The sequence below is a fragment of the Hirundo rustica genome, chromosome 7 (genome assembly GCF_015227805.2).
Source record: "Hirundo rustica isolate bHirRus1 chromosome 7, bHirRus1.pri.v3, whole genome shotgun sequence".
In the NCBI taxonomy this organism is placed as follows: domain Eukaryota; kingdom Metazoa; phylum Chordata; class Aves; order Passeriformes; family Hirundinidae; genus Hirundo; species Hirundo rustica.
In genome coordinates this window covers 28878765-28895447 of record NC_053456.1, presented here as the reverse complement: position 1 = coordinate 28895447, position 16683 = coordinate 28878765, and the positions used below count along the sequence as shown (strand labels likewise).

At 41.6% G+C, this 16683-nt stretch overlaps 1 long non-coding RNA gene across 3 annotated transcripts in view; it reads left to right on the top strand.

The window, feature by feature from the left end:
- LOC120755213 (uncharacterized) overlaps positions 1–16444 on the top strand; it is a 30462-nt gene extending 14018 nt beyond the window's left edge. The window contains exons 2-4 of one of the 3 annotated variants that reach the window (XR_005701684.2): positions 15392–15567; positions 15655–15785; positions 16372–16444. This is a non-coding gene — a long non-coding RNA (uncharacterized LOC120755213). Of the gene's footprint in view, positions 1–13028; positions 13140–15391; positions 15786–16371 lie in introns of all 3 variants that reach the window. The other 2 variants (XR_009208042.1, XR_005701681.2) reach the window with 2 other exon arrangements.
- Positions 16445–16683: the final 239 nt, after the last annotated feature.

Below are 16683 nucleotides of genomic sequence, written 5' to 3'. Positions count from 1 at the left end.
GTGAAGCTGAATGCCAAATAGAGGAAAAGTCTTGTTTTCACTGCTTGTAGAAAAAGTTATCTTGATTAATGCACTTTTAGTATTTTCCTTGGGAAAGCACGAGCAAATGTAAGGAACAATTCAATTGCACAGAGCACAGCAGGGACTGGGCGGGGGGGGGACAATTGCCACAAAAAATCCAAGGATGTGCTGATTCTAAGGCTGGAGCAACCTCTTGTGGCTTTAGTGCTTAGAATGAAGGGAAGTGTCTTTATTCCAGGATTTGGCTTTTATTTAAGTGACAGAAGTGGAGCACTATATTTCTCATTCTGCACAAAATCTGAGTTTATTTCCCTAATTTCCCCTTAAGTTATCATTTTTACAAGCTTTTCATCCCTCCTCAAATGTAAAATGCATCTTTGATACCCCACTACTAAAAAACCCAAGCAACTTTACAACTGCTTTGAGAGACATCTATGCAGCTACCTTGTAGCCTGGCCAATAAATCGAGCTCTTTTTGAAAGAAGATTGAGTGGCCAAGACTGTTGTCAGGCCAGAGAGGCTCAGCCCTTTTGCAGGGGTTGGTAATGCTGTTTGCAGTTTGTATAAAATATTTTTCTTTGCACAGCTGATGCTTGCTAAATGTAATGTGGGTGCTGTGTTTTGTGGCTACCAAACAACCCAAGGCAACCCCCCTGTCCTTCAGAAGGTATGTCCCACTCTGGCTGCTTGAAGTCTGGGAGAGAACCTGGCAGTGAAGCCACTTCCCTGAGAGCTGAGCTGCTGAAGGCAGCCAAAGGGAGTTTGCTTTTTCCTAAAAGCAACCGCTCCATTTAGGGGAAAATCAAATGGGAATGACGGTGAAGTCAGAGCCTGGTCTGTGCCCTGGTGGCATTAATTTCCTGTCAAGTGGCATGGAGACATGAGTCATGCCCAAGGGGAGGGTGCCCTGCCCCAGCTCAGGGTCCTCACCCACCGGCGCTGCTGCAGCTTCTCAGACAGCGCTCACCTGTGAGCTGCCTGTGTCCTTCCTCGGGGACACTCCTGTGCTGCCAGGCCCTGCCAGAGGTGTGGCTTTTAGGAGGAGGCAGCGTGGTGTTACTCCCCCTCAGGGGCAAAGGCATGGGAGAGTCAGAATTTCTTTCTTATTTGTTGCTCGTTTTATAAATCTCCTCCGTCCTGACCGACTTTGTCAAAAGCCGGTTTGCACGTACTTTTCTCAGAAATTGTTTTCTTCTGAAGAACGTGAGAGAATTTGTACAAGTAAGGTCTGAATTAGCAGGGAGGAAGGCAAACCAGGTCCAGCATCCCCTGGGTATCAGCGAGTGCTGAAGCCTTCCCTGGAGCCCAGCCTGCAGCTCTGTGTGTTTCCCTTGCCAGAACTGCCTTCCGATGCAGATGGGCTGGGAGATTGCCAATAAAGGACATCAGAGGGAAAATTACCCTGGCTTAAGTTAGGAAGCTGTTTCTAAAGGTGCTCCACGGACAATTTATCTGTGCGAAAGAGCATCCTGAGATGGTTGCACAGAAAGTGTTTTCCCAGCCTCCCACACTGTGTTACCCCTTTGCACGTCCACACCATAGGGAGACTGTGAGAAGGAATCAGGCCGTTTGGGAAAATTTATTCACATTTGAAATGGGCTTTAAAAGCTGTCATAATCAATACAGAGGTAGAAATAAAGGTAAAATAGTAGTCCTTCATTTTCCTTCTCTCCCAAAGGTAATGCAATATTTGTAATTGCTTGTGAAAGAAGCAGGCTTTTATCCTGAAAATGCCTTGAAACTGCTATACCATGTTGCAGTTTGAAAAAGACTGAAATAGGCTACTGTTTTGGAATCAGCAGGTCAGGAATTTTCTTTGACTGTACTGATTTTTTTTATCAGTGTCTATTTTTTAAAAAATTTTCGCTGTAATTACTGTGATGAAACAGCGGCTAATTTTTTGTCTGTCCATCAGGCCTTTGTCAAAAAATTCATCTTTGGTTTGATGAAAGCAGTGTGTCTGGCATCCTATTTTCCAATTTCCTCTTGAAAGCGTCTTGTTTTCTCTATAATACACAGAAATCACTGTCATTATATTTTTGTGTAATTTGCATATGACCATCTCCTTTCCTCTATTGAGATACAAATTCAAGGTGCGTTTATAACATTGTTGATGGTGTGTTATGATGGGGTTTTTTTCCTCATATAATACTTCCCCAAAAAATGTATACATTGATGCACTGAGTTTTCCAGACTCCTTTTGAGAGGCAGGAGATTAAGTGGTAAAATTAGTGGAATTACATTTTATGAACAAATTATCCAGCCGAGTTTACTTCATTTTGTGGTTGGCGAGTAATTTTGAAATTGACTGTGGTTTCTGCATTGGAATATTTTGCTCATTCTTAGGAATTCCCTAAAATTACTGGGCCCATAGCTCAGACTGACAGGAATTTGGATGTCTCCTGGTTTATACAGACTAATGTACAGAGCAGGATTTCCCAAAGAAGTCTCAGGAATTGTTCTTAGCAGATCTTTCCACTGTCGCCAGGGAAATAGGAGAGCAGCAATGCTTGCACTCACTGAATTATCTCAGCAAGAGTGTCCTCCCAAGCACCAGAATGTGGAGAAACCCATGCACCAAATGTTTGAAGATACATGTAATGGCATGCATCTAGCAGCACTATTTCATTCCCTTTTTTTCCTTTTTTTTTTTTTTTTTTTTTTTTTTTTTTTTTTTAAATACCATTTTATTAGTTTTTAAACTCATGGTGTTGGGCACTACAGCCTGCCATAGCCCCCCAGACAGCAGTGGGTTGGGAGGATTCACAATTCCTTTCTGCTCCTCACTGCACTCTGCCAGACAATTCCCTCCATGGCAGGAGGCAAAAATGCTCCCAAATCAAAATCTAATTGAAAAGTTATGAAAGGTATTACTGAACTCCCCAGCTCTCTGCAAGGATGGGTGGTTGAATAATAATCAATTCAGAATATATTTCTTTTAGGACCAGCACTTACTGGCAAGCAATTATTCTTTATAAGATAGACATCATAATGGATCCTGCTTCCCAAGAAAAAAGGCTCGAATTCTATCTCCAAGAACAGCACAGACCAAAATGGGCATCACATTTTCCCAGTGAAGATGGGTGTACTTTGATTGTATTGGTGCTGCTGGACCAGTTAGGTGAAGCTGCTCATTTGCCATTAGGATTTCTAGGCAGTAACTCCATTAATGCTCCCAGGCAGTAGATCCTGTGCCAGAACCCTTTATTGACATGCTTGTAATGGACAGCCATAAGGTCCCCCTGCCCTCCCAGGAACATCACTCCTGTTGGTGTTAGGATCTCCTGACACACTCACCAAGCATTAAAAGTAATCGAATTTTCTACTGCTCAGTGCAGAATGCAGGAGTTTACATGTAAATAGGACTCAGAGTCAGCTGTGTTTATTTACTTACCAGCAAAGAGATGGTCTGGCTTTAATGAATGCTATGGCATCTATATTTGCATGCTGAATTCGCCACAGGATTTGCTTTTCTGTAGCATTTAGGAAAAGGCAAATTAGTGAATGTTGTAGCACAGCATATCCTGTTGCTAAAAATGTATGCCTTGATTTACATATTCTTCTGGGTATGCACGCATAAATACAGGTCCTTCCAGCAGATACACACACACACAGACATTGCATTTGATATTCTGATTGGAGATCAACAGATAAGGGGTTACCTCTCTTCTCGTTCACTCTCTTCTCATGCCTCTCTGCTTCTCTCTGCCCAGCTACAAGTTAGGTTAACTCCTATCTTAGCTGAATTAATAGTGTGCTCCTTACTCAACATCTTAAACTCCAACTTGCCTAAAAATACTTGCAAATCTTTTGTGCTGAAGGTACATGTAAAAATATTTTTTCTTCCTTGATTCAGTTTTGGTCTCGCTTTGTTGAGGAAATAGCCAGTACATCTGCACTGAAAATGTACAGTGGGAAAAGCAGATCCAAAACCTCACTCATACAATATAAATGACTCCTTTATCTGAAGAAGTAATTATGTAGTGTCATAAGAAAAGCAATAATAATTTCCTGATACTTCTTCCAAGTGACATGGGAAGCATCAGACAGTCTGAATTTGTTCTGAAAAATGCAGGAGATGTTAATGGAGATTAAAACTGAATTAGTGGACATACCAATGCAATCACATCAAACAAAATCAACAGATATGCCAGATTATAATTGCAAACCCTGTTTTGTGGCTTGTGTTCTCATGTGGAAGCAAAAATAACCTTATTCTCCAGTCCTTTTTCAGTCATTTTTATGAATGTTGCATTTTGTTCTTTTTCCCCACTGTACAAGCCAGGTGTTCCTTTTTCCTGCAAAACAACAATACATCATTTAAGCGAAGTTCATTTTTTGAAGCTTGGCGAGTTGAGGCTTTCTCCATTTCCCTGGCCATATCCAATCAGCTACTGGAGGCACTGGCATGTGTCATAAATTTTGCTGCGAATGTGGGCCAGCTGAAACGTATACCAATTCAGAGATCACATCTCCTCAGCATCCCACTAGGCAGGAAAGGAAATGAAATGTTTTTGCTGTGTTCTGCTGAAGCAAGAGAACTGAGCAGGAGCCAAAAAAAAAAAAAAAAAAAAAAAAAACTGAATTCTTAGCAGGAAAGAAAACTTCTTTCAAAATAAAACTTTGAGCAAAATTAACCCCCAGATCACTGCCTGCATTTTCGTCCAGGAGTCTTTTCTTGAGCAGTGTCTGAGGCCAGCCCTGCGTCTTGCTTGCACTGGTTGACCAATGCTGTCCTTTCTGTTGTCCCAGCAGTGTCTGGAAAGAAGATGAGAATGAAAGAAAGCCATTAGTAATTGAATGTTGTAATGAGTAAGTTTGCTCTCCTTTCCACATAGAAACGCACCCTCGTGTGTATCCCAGATTCACTTCTCCTCTTGTCTGTTCTGTAGGGTTTCTAGAGCTGCTTGTCATGTTCATGGAATGATTTTCTCCCTTTTTAAATCTGAAGCATTAGTAATTTTGTCAGTAGTCACGCCAGCTGTCAAGGTCACACAACTTTATCCATGTACTTGATGCTATGGCAGGTCTAATGTCACATTCCTGAATTTAAAAAAAAAGTAATCCACAGAGGATAAAGAAGTGCTTTGTCTCACAGGAGTCTGACTTTGTTGATGCAGCCCTTTGTTCTGCTCTAGGATGTCTACATGGCATGCCCGGCCCTGAGGGTGGAATTTCACACCTGGGAAGTAGGATATGTATCAAATTTGGGGTTTTGGTCATCCAGTGGAAGTTGGTCCTGACCTGTTTGACCGGGGACCATGGGCTGTGGGGTCATTCTGCAGTGATTCCTGGTTTCTCTATTATTCCATTTTCTTCTGACATCTCTCACTCCATTTTGAGAAGCAGAGGTCAGGGCAAAGACACTTGTCTGGATGACAGTTCTCTCTTATTCTTGGGGGTTAAATGCTCTCCCAAGACTACTCTCTGGTCTCTGCCATGGGGGAATGAGCAGCCCGAACCCTGAATGGTCGGGGCAAAAAAAGGCACTACTAAATCCCTTAAAATCACTGTGGGATACAGGGGAGCCTGTTCCTTATGTATTTATGTCAAGGAAATTCCGTGACTGCAATGAACTTAACTACATGCTCTCATGTAGTATGTAGCAAAAGGGCAGGGAAGCAGAGGGGAACAGAGCTGAAAAGGATTTAGCTATGCTTGGTCACTCTCTGCATTATTTACTTTTGTTTGCTTCAGGCTTTTTCTCCTAACTCTGCATCGAGGCTGCGTATTGACTTTGCTGAATTATTGAAGGGAGTTGCAAATGATGCATGAAATGAAAAATATTTCTTCACCCTCGGCACAAACCGCCAACAGACAATTCTGTGCAATCGCTGCTGAGCTGCACCATGATATCAGGTGTATACCTAGATATCCACAAGAATTGTTGGAATTAATGATAATGGGAATTCCTGTTCTTAATGTTTCCCTTAGTCCTTTTAACTCTCAGTTTTAGAAGAAATGTGACATTCTGCCAGGATGGTTGTGACTGCTGAAAGCACTTGCACCCACTATAACCTTATGTTTGTATAACTGGAGCTAACATTTGGGACTAAGTCAAATAAAACAGTCATCCCTCTGGTGTATTTGTAGGGCTAAGTCCCTTCATCTTCTCTCAGATTTATGAGCTGTGCCTGTTAAGGGAATCTCAATTTTGAAAAAGCTACACTTCCACACGGCTCCAAAAAGTCACAGCAGATGTTGAATTGAGCAGTGCACTCTGATGGCAACCAAATCCGGAATTACAAGAGTTTGTCAGCAGCTATGTGCTTCTTGTTTAAGTGGTGTTAATTTTAGCAAACCATCCCTTACTCAGAGGGCCCCAACCCAAAACACTATATTTGCTTGATATAATTTGAAAAATCTTCTGAAAATATATGTTATAAGAGAAAGTGATAATGTTAGGGTTTGGAGCTTCATCGTGATTGTGCTGCACAGCTGCTAACACCAGCCTCTTTAGAATTTATGTGCTCATCTAGGTTTTTCAGGAAAATTTAATTTGAGGAAGTTGTGTTTATCAACTTCCTGGCTTACTGTCAACAGCATGCTGCTTTCTTTTTAATATGAGGTGCTAATTATGTTTTTCGCAGACTTCAATATAAATGAAATGTATTTGGCAGTTGTCAACAGCTTTGCAGAGTATGATAACGCCATCACACAATCTTTGAGGTCCTCTGAGCATGGATTTATGCTTCTGAGTTGTGCATCTTGCCATTATATTTCACACAGTGGGACAAGATCACCTGACCCGTTCTGCAGATGTTTTGGAGAACACAGGAACTGCCTGGAAGTGTAATAGCACTGAACACTAGAAGTGTGTGTTCTTGGTGAAGGAGGAGCACAACAGAGCTGCTCTTTAGTGAAAATCTCACAGCATTAACAAAGCTTGAATCAAATTAAGCAGGCGTGCACTTGTTAAATTCCTTCTTCATTCTAAAACTGAGGTGTAGGCAAGAGTAAGCCATTCAGAAGTGTGTGTGGGGGGGGGGGGGGGGGGGGGGCGGCTTCTTTTTTCCAGGAACATACAATTATCTGTGTGCTGCCAGTCCCCACACCACAAATATTAACACTTTGTCTGCATTGGAAGGAGTTCACAGAAAACTTTCTAAAAGGAGCCTGAGCTCCATCCCCTCCTCTCCCCCAGACCTCCTCTGGGCACAGTGGAGGGGGCATGTGATCCCAGAATCCCTCTTTCTTTTGCCCCACAGCTCTGGCAATGATGTATTGAGTGGATCCCACCAGGAGATCCTCTCAGACACAAGCTGCTGAAGGAAGAGTTGGAGGTCTTCAGTTAGGGATTATTAAAGAAGTATTTAGCCTCTTCAGCTCCCACAAGAGAAGAAAGCAATTGCAGGACAGAAAGGAAGGAATTGATAAAGGCTTTTGATGCATTTTGGATATCAGAAGGATGGAGGCAACTTTTTTTCACAGACCATCACATTAGGGCCAGAATCACATTAGTGCAGGACAATCCTGCCATTTCTTTTGATGCTGACATTCTCAATAATTGTGTTTAGAAGCTAAATAACCTGTGTGCTGCTGTGCACGAGAAAGGATGATGAGGTATTGATTGCATTTTATTCAGTGAGAGGAGAGTGAAAGGGATCAGCCTATTTATATTGTCTGTTTACCACCATGGATGGAGCAAGACATGGGAAGGGTGGGAAACCTTTGTTTTGATCAGAGGAGTAATTTCACTGAAGCCTCCATAGCCTTTGCAAATATGCCACTGATATCAGAACTGGAGGATGGGCCAGAATGGTGATGTAGGAAGATACATTTTGAAATTATTAAGTCTGTTTGGGGTTAAAAGATTGTTAGATTTTCTTCCGTTTTGGTTATCATTTATAGTCTCAGCAATCAAATCTTCTTTCAATTATATTGCACTTAAGCCTTATGCTCTTAAACAAAGCTTCCTCTCAGCTTATTTTTAGAAAATCTTGAAATGGGAGAGGCTTTTTAGCGTTTTTGTACATGAAGTCAGATTTTTAATAATCACTTTTGCAAAATAGGTTTTACACCTTCCATGCTGATATAGCTACAATCCTTTTGCCTATCATAACTAAAAGGCACTTCTTTGACATTTCTGCCTCTTATTTTTCTTTTAAATATTGCTTTAGAAGAAGTAATGAAACCTGCACTTTTCCTCCTGCTCCTGCTGTGCCACCACCCCTATTGCCGGGCTGGTGTGTTTGTCTTCAGCACGGCTGCTTCGTGACTGTTGCCTTCCAGAAGTCGCGCTGCTTGCATCTTGCTGGCAAAAGCAGCTCTAGGTCCTGTGTGTGATGATGAGAGATCATTTACGGAGCTCCCCTCCCTCTGAACAGCGTTTTTCACTGATCTGCTCGTGCTTGCAAGCACCAGTTGCCCTCCTGAGGATGCACAGGAGTGCAACACCCCTGGGGACTCCTCAAATGCTAGCCAGGCAACAAGGAGAACATCTTTTCCCTTCCCCCAGGACCCACTAACCACGCACAGGCATAGGAAATGAACACATATCTCTTCAGACTGCAAGGAAGAAAAGATAATTCGGGTCCCCAGAGAGATTTGGAATATGAAAACATGTCCTTTCTCCCTACCCAAATGAAAGCAAATTGACTTCTCTAGTCAGTTTGATTTAGGTCAGCATGCCAAGCACTCTAAAGTGTTGCTGAGCCCTTAGGAGGGACAGATTCCTCAGAAATGAAGGTATGTCCACTGTAAATGTTCTTACTGGTATCCCACCGGCTTGTGCCTCATGATTTTAACCATTACATCGCCTACCGCAGTTTCCATTGCTTCTCTTCTTGTGAGCACACAGCTGGTGTGTAGCTGATACTTTTCCCCATGCTTTCTCTAGGAGTATAATTACTGTTTGTTCAGATGAATAATATTTTTTCTATTTGAATCAGGGTAAGTCTCTCTCAACCCTTCCTCCATCACATTGGCTGCACAGCTGCTCTTGATGTCCCAAAACCAGCCCTGAGTCCAGGCACAGCCCGGGCACTTGGTGTTTGGCTGGTGCCAGCTCTCCTGCTGTGCAGGCGGATGAAATGAGGTCCCTGGCTGCTCTGGGTACAGCTGCAGTAACCTTCCTGCCGGCACTTTTGTGTCCTTGCTGGTGCTCTGCCATGGCAGAAATGGGAAAGCTGCTCTCAAGGGCATCATATAAGGGTCAAAAGGTGTGAGAGGCCATGGGAAACCACTTGCTCAGTGCATATTTGAACTCCCAGGGTACCTGGAACGCCTCTCTTCTGCAGAGAAAGACACTTTGTTAATGAAAACACATGCCTTCATCCATGAGGCCTTGAAAACAACGTGTTGAGGGTAATTTGCTGCTGGTGGTACATTTAAAAACTTAAACCAGCCCTGCAAGGTAGGGAAGTCTCCAGGACAGCATGAGGAAGGAAATTTGGGTTCAGCCAGTGGAAGTTTGGGGAACCCTCCACAAAAACATCAGAAGTCACTGACAAGTATTCCAGGTGCTTTCTGCACGCTTAACTGTGAGCATAGAAATAACAGAGCAAAGCAAGGAAAGGCCAGCCCGAGCCTCAAACCCGAAGTGAGGAGAAACAAAGTTCATGGTGACCCGTGCAGCCCACTCTAACGATTTTTCTCAGTTGAAAATTTGCTTGTATGATCTTTCTGTGCAGAAAAATTTGGCACAGCTACATTCAGCCCCTGCAAAAATGTGTGCCTTGTTCATCTCCTTGTTTTTCTCAACATAATCATTGTAATTTAATTTTACACAATTAAAAAAAAAATCAAACCAAAACACTCAGATTTTAAATGCTCTGATTTTTTCCCAGTGAATCAACATCCTAGAGTAAAACACCAATATTCCACTTTTACCACTGTATTTATACACTTCAAGGCACTTGCCAATGCTTTCTGTAAAAATTAATTTAATCTAATTTCTTGGAAAATTGTTAATTCATTTTTGTTAATTCAGTCCTCTTCAGAGTTTAATTTTCCCCCTTTATTTATGTGTTTCTTACAGTCTCTGCATCAAATTTCAAGATTGCTTCAAAGCTGTGACTCACATTTATGTCATAAGATACAGGATGGAAAGAAATTCATGTGTTTCATTTACTTTGATTCAAGATATGTTTCTGATTCTCAGTGTCAAAAGTGCAAGAGAACTTGTCATTTCTGTTCAAGACATGAGAAATATTAATAAACCAGATAAAGAGGACCACACTGGAAAATGTGGATTAAAAAAAAAAAAAAATCAAAATGAAAGCTGAAACTCAGTCCATGAAAATGAAAGGAAAGAATCCTGAATTTTTTATCAGAACTGTATTTGGTCTGCATATTTGAATGTATTTGTCATGCCTTATATGTGCAAAGAACAAACACAAATCAGGTGGTTTTTATTATTTTTTTCAGATTAAGGCAAGAAACAAACAAACAAAAAGACATAAACAGCCCTTTTTTTTCTTTATTGCTGTGTAGTTTTTGACTTTGATGGAGTGACTTCAAAGGCTACACTTTCTCCAGCATGAGAGTAATATCAGACTCAAATTCTTCACATGTAAAAGAGCTCTGGTTGAGTCAGAGAAACTTTCTATCTCAAAGTTTTTACTTCGTAAAAGGAAACTTCAAGTCTCCTCTTCTAATATTCATCATGAATTTCAATATTTTAAAGTTACAATAAAGAAAACCCCATGTGTAAAATATAACAGAGGTCAAAGGATGGAAATTCTCTACAGCAAGGTTAAAGTTGAGAAAACCAATCATAAAATTGTAGAAAATCCTCTTACAAATGAAAAATTAGGATTTCTATCTCAGATTGAGGAGTGGTTTGTGTTTTTTTCAAAAGAATCTCTAAGGGGAAAAACTGCCTCAGTCCCAGTAGTTGGGCTCTGGACTGAGCATTTCCCAGCTGTTTCCAGAAGTCCTGACTGCATAAATTTTGCTTTGGAGTCGAATCACTCAGTCACGCAATTTGCTACTCTTCAGATTAAAATGGTTCTGCCGAGATGCCCATCTTCTTTTCTGAGAAGTCATTTGGTTTCCTTTCACAAGCGTAGTGCTGGGGTTTTGCAGTGGTGATTGTCATTGGATTTTTTGCGAGGTTTTTTGATTAGGAAAGACAAACTGCATCAGCTTTGACTTGAGTCTGCTCATTGCTTAAAATAACTTACTGTGCAAACCTTAACTTATATTAGAAATAGAGACAAAAGCGGTATGACACCATAATTTTAACCAGAGTTTCTATGATCTGTGTATTTAAAGAGTAATAAATGTTATTAAATGCAATTGCCAATTTGCAGAGAACTCTTTCTACAAATTTCTCTTTATTCAGTCAGTAATTAAAGCAAAGAGGTGGTTTCAACATTGAGATAGTTTATTAACTACCCGTTTAGTCCTCTGGTTTGAAGGCTGGGAGGTCTTCAAGAAAGCATAAATTGAGATTCTGTATCTGGGCATTGAAGGAGAGGGGAGGGAGAGGAAGCTTTGGCTAATTTCTTTTAGAATAACTCTGTAAAACAGTTACTCAAGTGAAATATTTTCATCAAGAATGGGCCACCTTACTATTCAGGCTCCAAAATCATATTAGATTCTCTTTGAAGTAGATAATAGAAATCGCCTGTTGGACTAAGTATGTCACTTGTTTTTTTGGTTTTGCTTGGGAGGGAGGAGGCGGACTCTGAACAAGGAGAATAAGGAGGAAAACATATATCAAGCACCTGATAAATGTCTCTTGATAGCACAAATTTCCAGAAAGAGGCTGAGTTGCAAACAGGGAAGTGGTAAATTATTTATAGCACTTTGTTTCTGCAGATGCAAAACAGAGATGAATTCTTGTATAAAAGGTGAATGTGGATTATGGGACAGCAGACAGATAGAAAAATCAGTCCAAGGGACGTATGGATTCTGCCAGAAAGAGATTCCAATCCATCCAGTTTTGACTTCCAAATGTTCTTATCCTAGCCTGTGTCTGTCAGACCTGGTGCAGGATCTGAAGTTTCAGAAGGATGTATAGCACTTGTTCACTGAGGAAGATTGGCACTTGAATGTGGTGACAGCTCTTTATAAATTGCAGTGGTGGGTGGCAGAGCACTCCATAAGAAAATTAAGAGTTTTTATTTTTAGGAAGGTGGGATAGCAGTGTGCTAAGAGACAAATCACGAAGCAAACAGAAGTGGGCTGGGAGAATACAGAAGATAAACAAGCTAAGCAGGACAAGAGGATAAAATTAGAAAACCAGAGCAACGTTTCTGACTCAGGTGTGAATCCAAAAGTCTGTGATTCTAACTGGTGTTTATCTATCCAGAACAACTAAGAAAGACTAAATAGATTTGCTAAAGGAAAGAGAAATCAAACTTCTGTCACTGGGAACCCTTTAAATCTCAGTATGTTTGGGTTTCTGAAGCTTTCTGGCAGGCAGAGCATGACTGGGACTTATGGCTGCCAGCTCCATATCTGAACCTTTTCAGCATTTCCTTACTAGAGTCTGAGAAATGGCCAGGCATGGGGAGGTGATGGCAGAGGCTGGGTCTTGGGGCACTAAGGGAGCTGTGCATGGGAAACCCCACCACCAAGAAGCAGTTTTCTATAGGAGAAAATCTTCCCTCCACAACAAGGTTTTGTGGCAAGATGCAGCCAGCCATGTCCCAGAGCGGTTATTCTCCTGTCTCCTCATCTTTCCATTTTGTAGTGGGGATGGCAAAGTACAAAGATGCCAAAGTAATGTACAGGTGAGTCAGAAATAACAAAAATACCTTCCAGACAACAAGATGTGTCTGTTTATCACAAACATGGCACCAACCAGATCTCGCCTTCACCCCAGAAGAGTGGCTGTCCTACATTTCTCTCTGACACAGCTCCCTGGTGTCGCCTTGGCTTGTTGGGAGCGCTCAGCCCCGTAGGAGGGTCCCCACATGTGTGCTCAGGAGCTGCAGCCCTCAGTCTTGTGTAAAGATTGCTATAATTGTGGTGTCTTTGGGCTGTAAGAGGATCATTAGCTCCCCAGTGATCTCTAATACCTATCGTTCTCATTTCAATTGATTTCCTAAGCACAGGTTGACCTGGAATTGGAGCATATTGTGTCTCTGAGGAGATGGATAAGCAGTTTTTCCTTCTGTCACCAGGCAAGAGGAAATGCTTGGTCAGTGAGAACTGCTGGAGGAAAGGTGACTATGATGCTTTCTTGTTTTGTGAAGGTATTCCATTTTAATTCTGTCAAAACAGCTTGAATGAGAATTATGGGATTTTTTCCTGTTTTTCTCGCAGTTGCAAAATATCGGCTGCATTGCTGATTCCTCGTACCTCTGTAACTTTCTCATTACTTCTTGCCAGTGTTCTTGCCAGATGTGTAAATCAGAAATGTATCAGCTTATAAATGCTCTGGGACTTTCTGCATTTTTCCTGCTTTTTCTTACCTTTTTTTCATTTTTCATTGCTCCTTTCTAAATGCAGCTCACTGCATTGTGATGTGCCTATCATTGGCTTTTGTCTTTTGCAGAAGACATTATGATTCCATGGGAAAAAAATTTAAAGGATGATTTTATAAATTTTCAAAGAAAGGGAAAACCACAAGAAACACATAAAAGCATAAAAGTTAGCAGCTTGGGAATAGGTGAAGCAGGAAGTTCCAGTCCGAGTTCTTTTGGCTTTGGGGAAAGGTCATTTGGAAAGGATTCCTTAAGAGAAAAATCAGTTAAACAGAGATATGTGTATTTTCCAGTTCATGTATTTATATGAGATTTTACTCAAAAATCCTCATGTGCAACTTCTCTCCTCTCCGTCGTTATTATGCTTTCTGATCTTCTACATTTGGAAACTGCTTGATTTCATCTGCCACATGAAGATGAATTTTTGCCTTCCCTAGCAAATTAACATCAGTTTTTGAAGTGATTCATTTCTGGCTTTTGTTTGATGACCCAATATTAGACCTCAATGGAAAGTGGCCCGCCAACCTCCTTAATTTCCTTGGACTGGTCTTTCCTATAAAGTCAGGAAGATGTCTTCAGAAGACATCATCTTGCCTAATAGGTCAGGGAAAATGGGAATTGGAATAAACCTTCCCAGCTTGTCATGGTATCAGAAAAAGCAAGCTGAACTGGTCCATAGCAGGTTTTATGCTCTAAGTAAAGCAAATGAACATATAGAAAGGTTAGAGGTTTGGAAATAAAACCTTGTAAAACAGTACTACAATTTATTCCCTGAAATGGCAGGTATGGATTTCATTTAAGGGTATTTACGAGTTTAAAACCTCCTGAAAAGGGAAAATACATTTGAAATCAGTGTTTTAATTTTCTGTGCTTTTCCTGAATGCTTTTTATTTAATAAACTACATTCGTAACAACATTAGTGAGTTTAACTTGTAAGCCTAAATACTTACTTTAGTCAGACAAATAAACTAACCTCCAACCAGACGTAGCCTATTATGTCAGAGGATTTTCTCCTGTTAATTGAAAATGAACTGGAACTAAGCTAAATTGCTTGAATGTTTAATCTTTCCTTGCTACACTAGTGTTGCTAACAGGTGCAAGCACAGACAAATTTCTAAACAGAAATTACAAGCTATTTAGTGTTTCAGCTCTGGCAAGTGCTGAGAAGGGCGGTGACCTGTAATACCAGTAAGAGTATGAGCATTTCCAAGTCACAGGAATCCCTGCTATAAAAGACAGCTTCTCAAGCTTACGTTTTTTTGAGGCTGAGGGAGATGTTAAAGGAAAGTCTTGCAAGAAGGCTGATTTCCTTCATCATTAACATAGAGAGAATTTAATCTTCAGAAAATTGAACTAGTTTGCGAGCAGGAAAGTATAGAGGCTATTTTAAGGATCAAGCAGCAGGATAGACTGGATCCCCTATCCCCTGCCCTGAGGGAAAATTGCAGTAGTTGCAGCTCCCTGTGGCATGAAGCCCTTGCTAATCCTCTAGGCATGTGCCCCCTGTATTGTCTGGGATATATGCAGCATGTTCAGGCTGGTCCTGCAGATAATTTATGTGGGGCAATTGCTGTAGGAGACGGAAAGAGGGAAATTGCCTTGCATCCCTAGGAACCTCTCAGTATGGAGAAGGCAGGAGAGGTCTTTCAGAGGAGGAAAGATGTGTCTGGCAGATGGATGGTGATCAGGTCCTGCTCTCGGGAGCAGGGAGGTTGGGAGCTGTGTCCAGCAGAAGCTGCTGGCCAACGAGGAGGAGAGCTGGGGAGGAGCAAATGTCTCCATCTCAGTGAGGAAGGACATACATGTCCACTGGACTCATTAGCTAAAATCAACACCACGCTTACACAGAGAAGAGCCAGCAGCTCTTTAAACATTCTCTAAAAACCATGCCAAACACACTTCCTAGTCTCGTTATTTTCACTGACAAGCAGTTCCTCCTGTCTTGCAGCACTTCTCAGCCCCTTTTTAACATTCTCTTTTCTATCCTTTAGGTACAGATGCTGTTTCACTCCACTGCCACAATTAAAATTACCTAGATAGAGGCAGTACAAAGGTGCTCCTTTTGCTCTCTTGAACCTCAAAGCACAGACGTCAAGGTCTGGATCTCTAGCCTACTGACATCAATGGGAGCCCTTCCATTCACCTCCTGAAGTCTGTGCCAGGCCAAGTAGGAACACAGAGGAGAGAAGGCAATTTGGCTGTCACATTTTCCTTTCATCAAGAGCTTTACACAGACAAACTCTTTTTAATGTAGTTTCTGCTGCTGAGTTGGAGATTTTTGTCCCTGTGAAGTGAATTTCCACTAATAACTGCAGAGGTTTTCACGCAGTCCCAGGATGGGCCTGAGAATGGAGCAAAGAACTGGAGTTACGTGGGAAATCTGAGGTAATGGATGTTTTTATTCCTTTTTTCCTTCATTTGCCAGCTGAACTGGGGGGATAGAAGTAAAACCAGTTTGGAGAACAGCAGGTGGAAAATGAAGGCAACGTTAGCATGGTGACTGAGCTCCAAGAAGCATCTCTGTGGCCTGGCACACAGCAGTGGGGCTGGAGTGGTGGCAGAGGGCTGAGGGATGGCATTCGGGCAGGTGGCAGCTAAAGCACTGGTGTCACAGTGGAGACACAGGCAGCCACAGCACAGGGAAATGAGCAGCATTTTGGTGGCCTGGGTGGGAGAGGAGAGAGGATACATCTTTCAGTCCCCAGTCTAGGATGGGATGTGTAGAAAATGTGCTGCACTCATCATGACCACCTCATTCCCGGCCTTCCTGGGGTGCCAGGAAGGAAGAGACCATCCTGGCAGAAAGAGAATTTAGCAGAGCTAGAGACTGGATAAGGGTATAGATACAGGGTTCTCAAGTGGCCATAGAGTTTTCACTTAAAAGATGTAATATTTTAAAAATGATTGATTTCTCTTTAAGTATCAAACAATCTTTCAAAAAAATGGATTGGTACTTTCTTCATTGGAACAGGCGCCAAACATTGTTCTAAGGGTGTGACTCTTGACCTATCTGCTTTCTAAGGAGGAAATGTACTGAGTGATAGGTAAGATAAATAATAATGATTTTTTTCCTTCATTTAACCAAGTGTCAGCATGGCAATGGTTGGAAATTCAGGTGAAAGGCTCACATTAAATAAACTTTCTGCCTTCCTCCAGTAGCACCTCAGATATCCTAATATTTGGAGTGTCATCCAGAATTCAGCTTTATTTTGACAAGGCGACGTCCCTGGGATGCTTGGGATCATGGTCAGCCTGTAACAGCTAAATGCATTGTCAGAGAGGT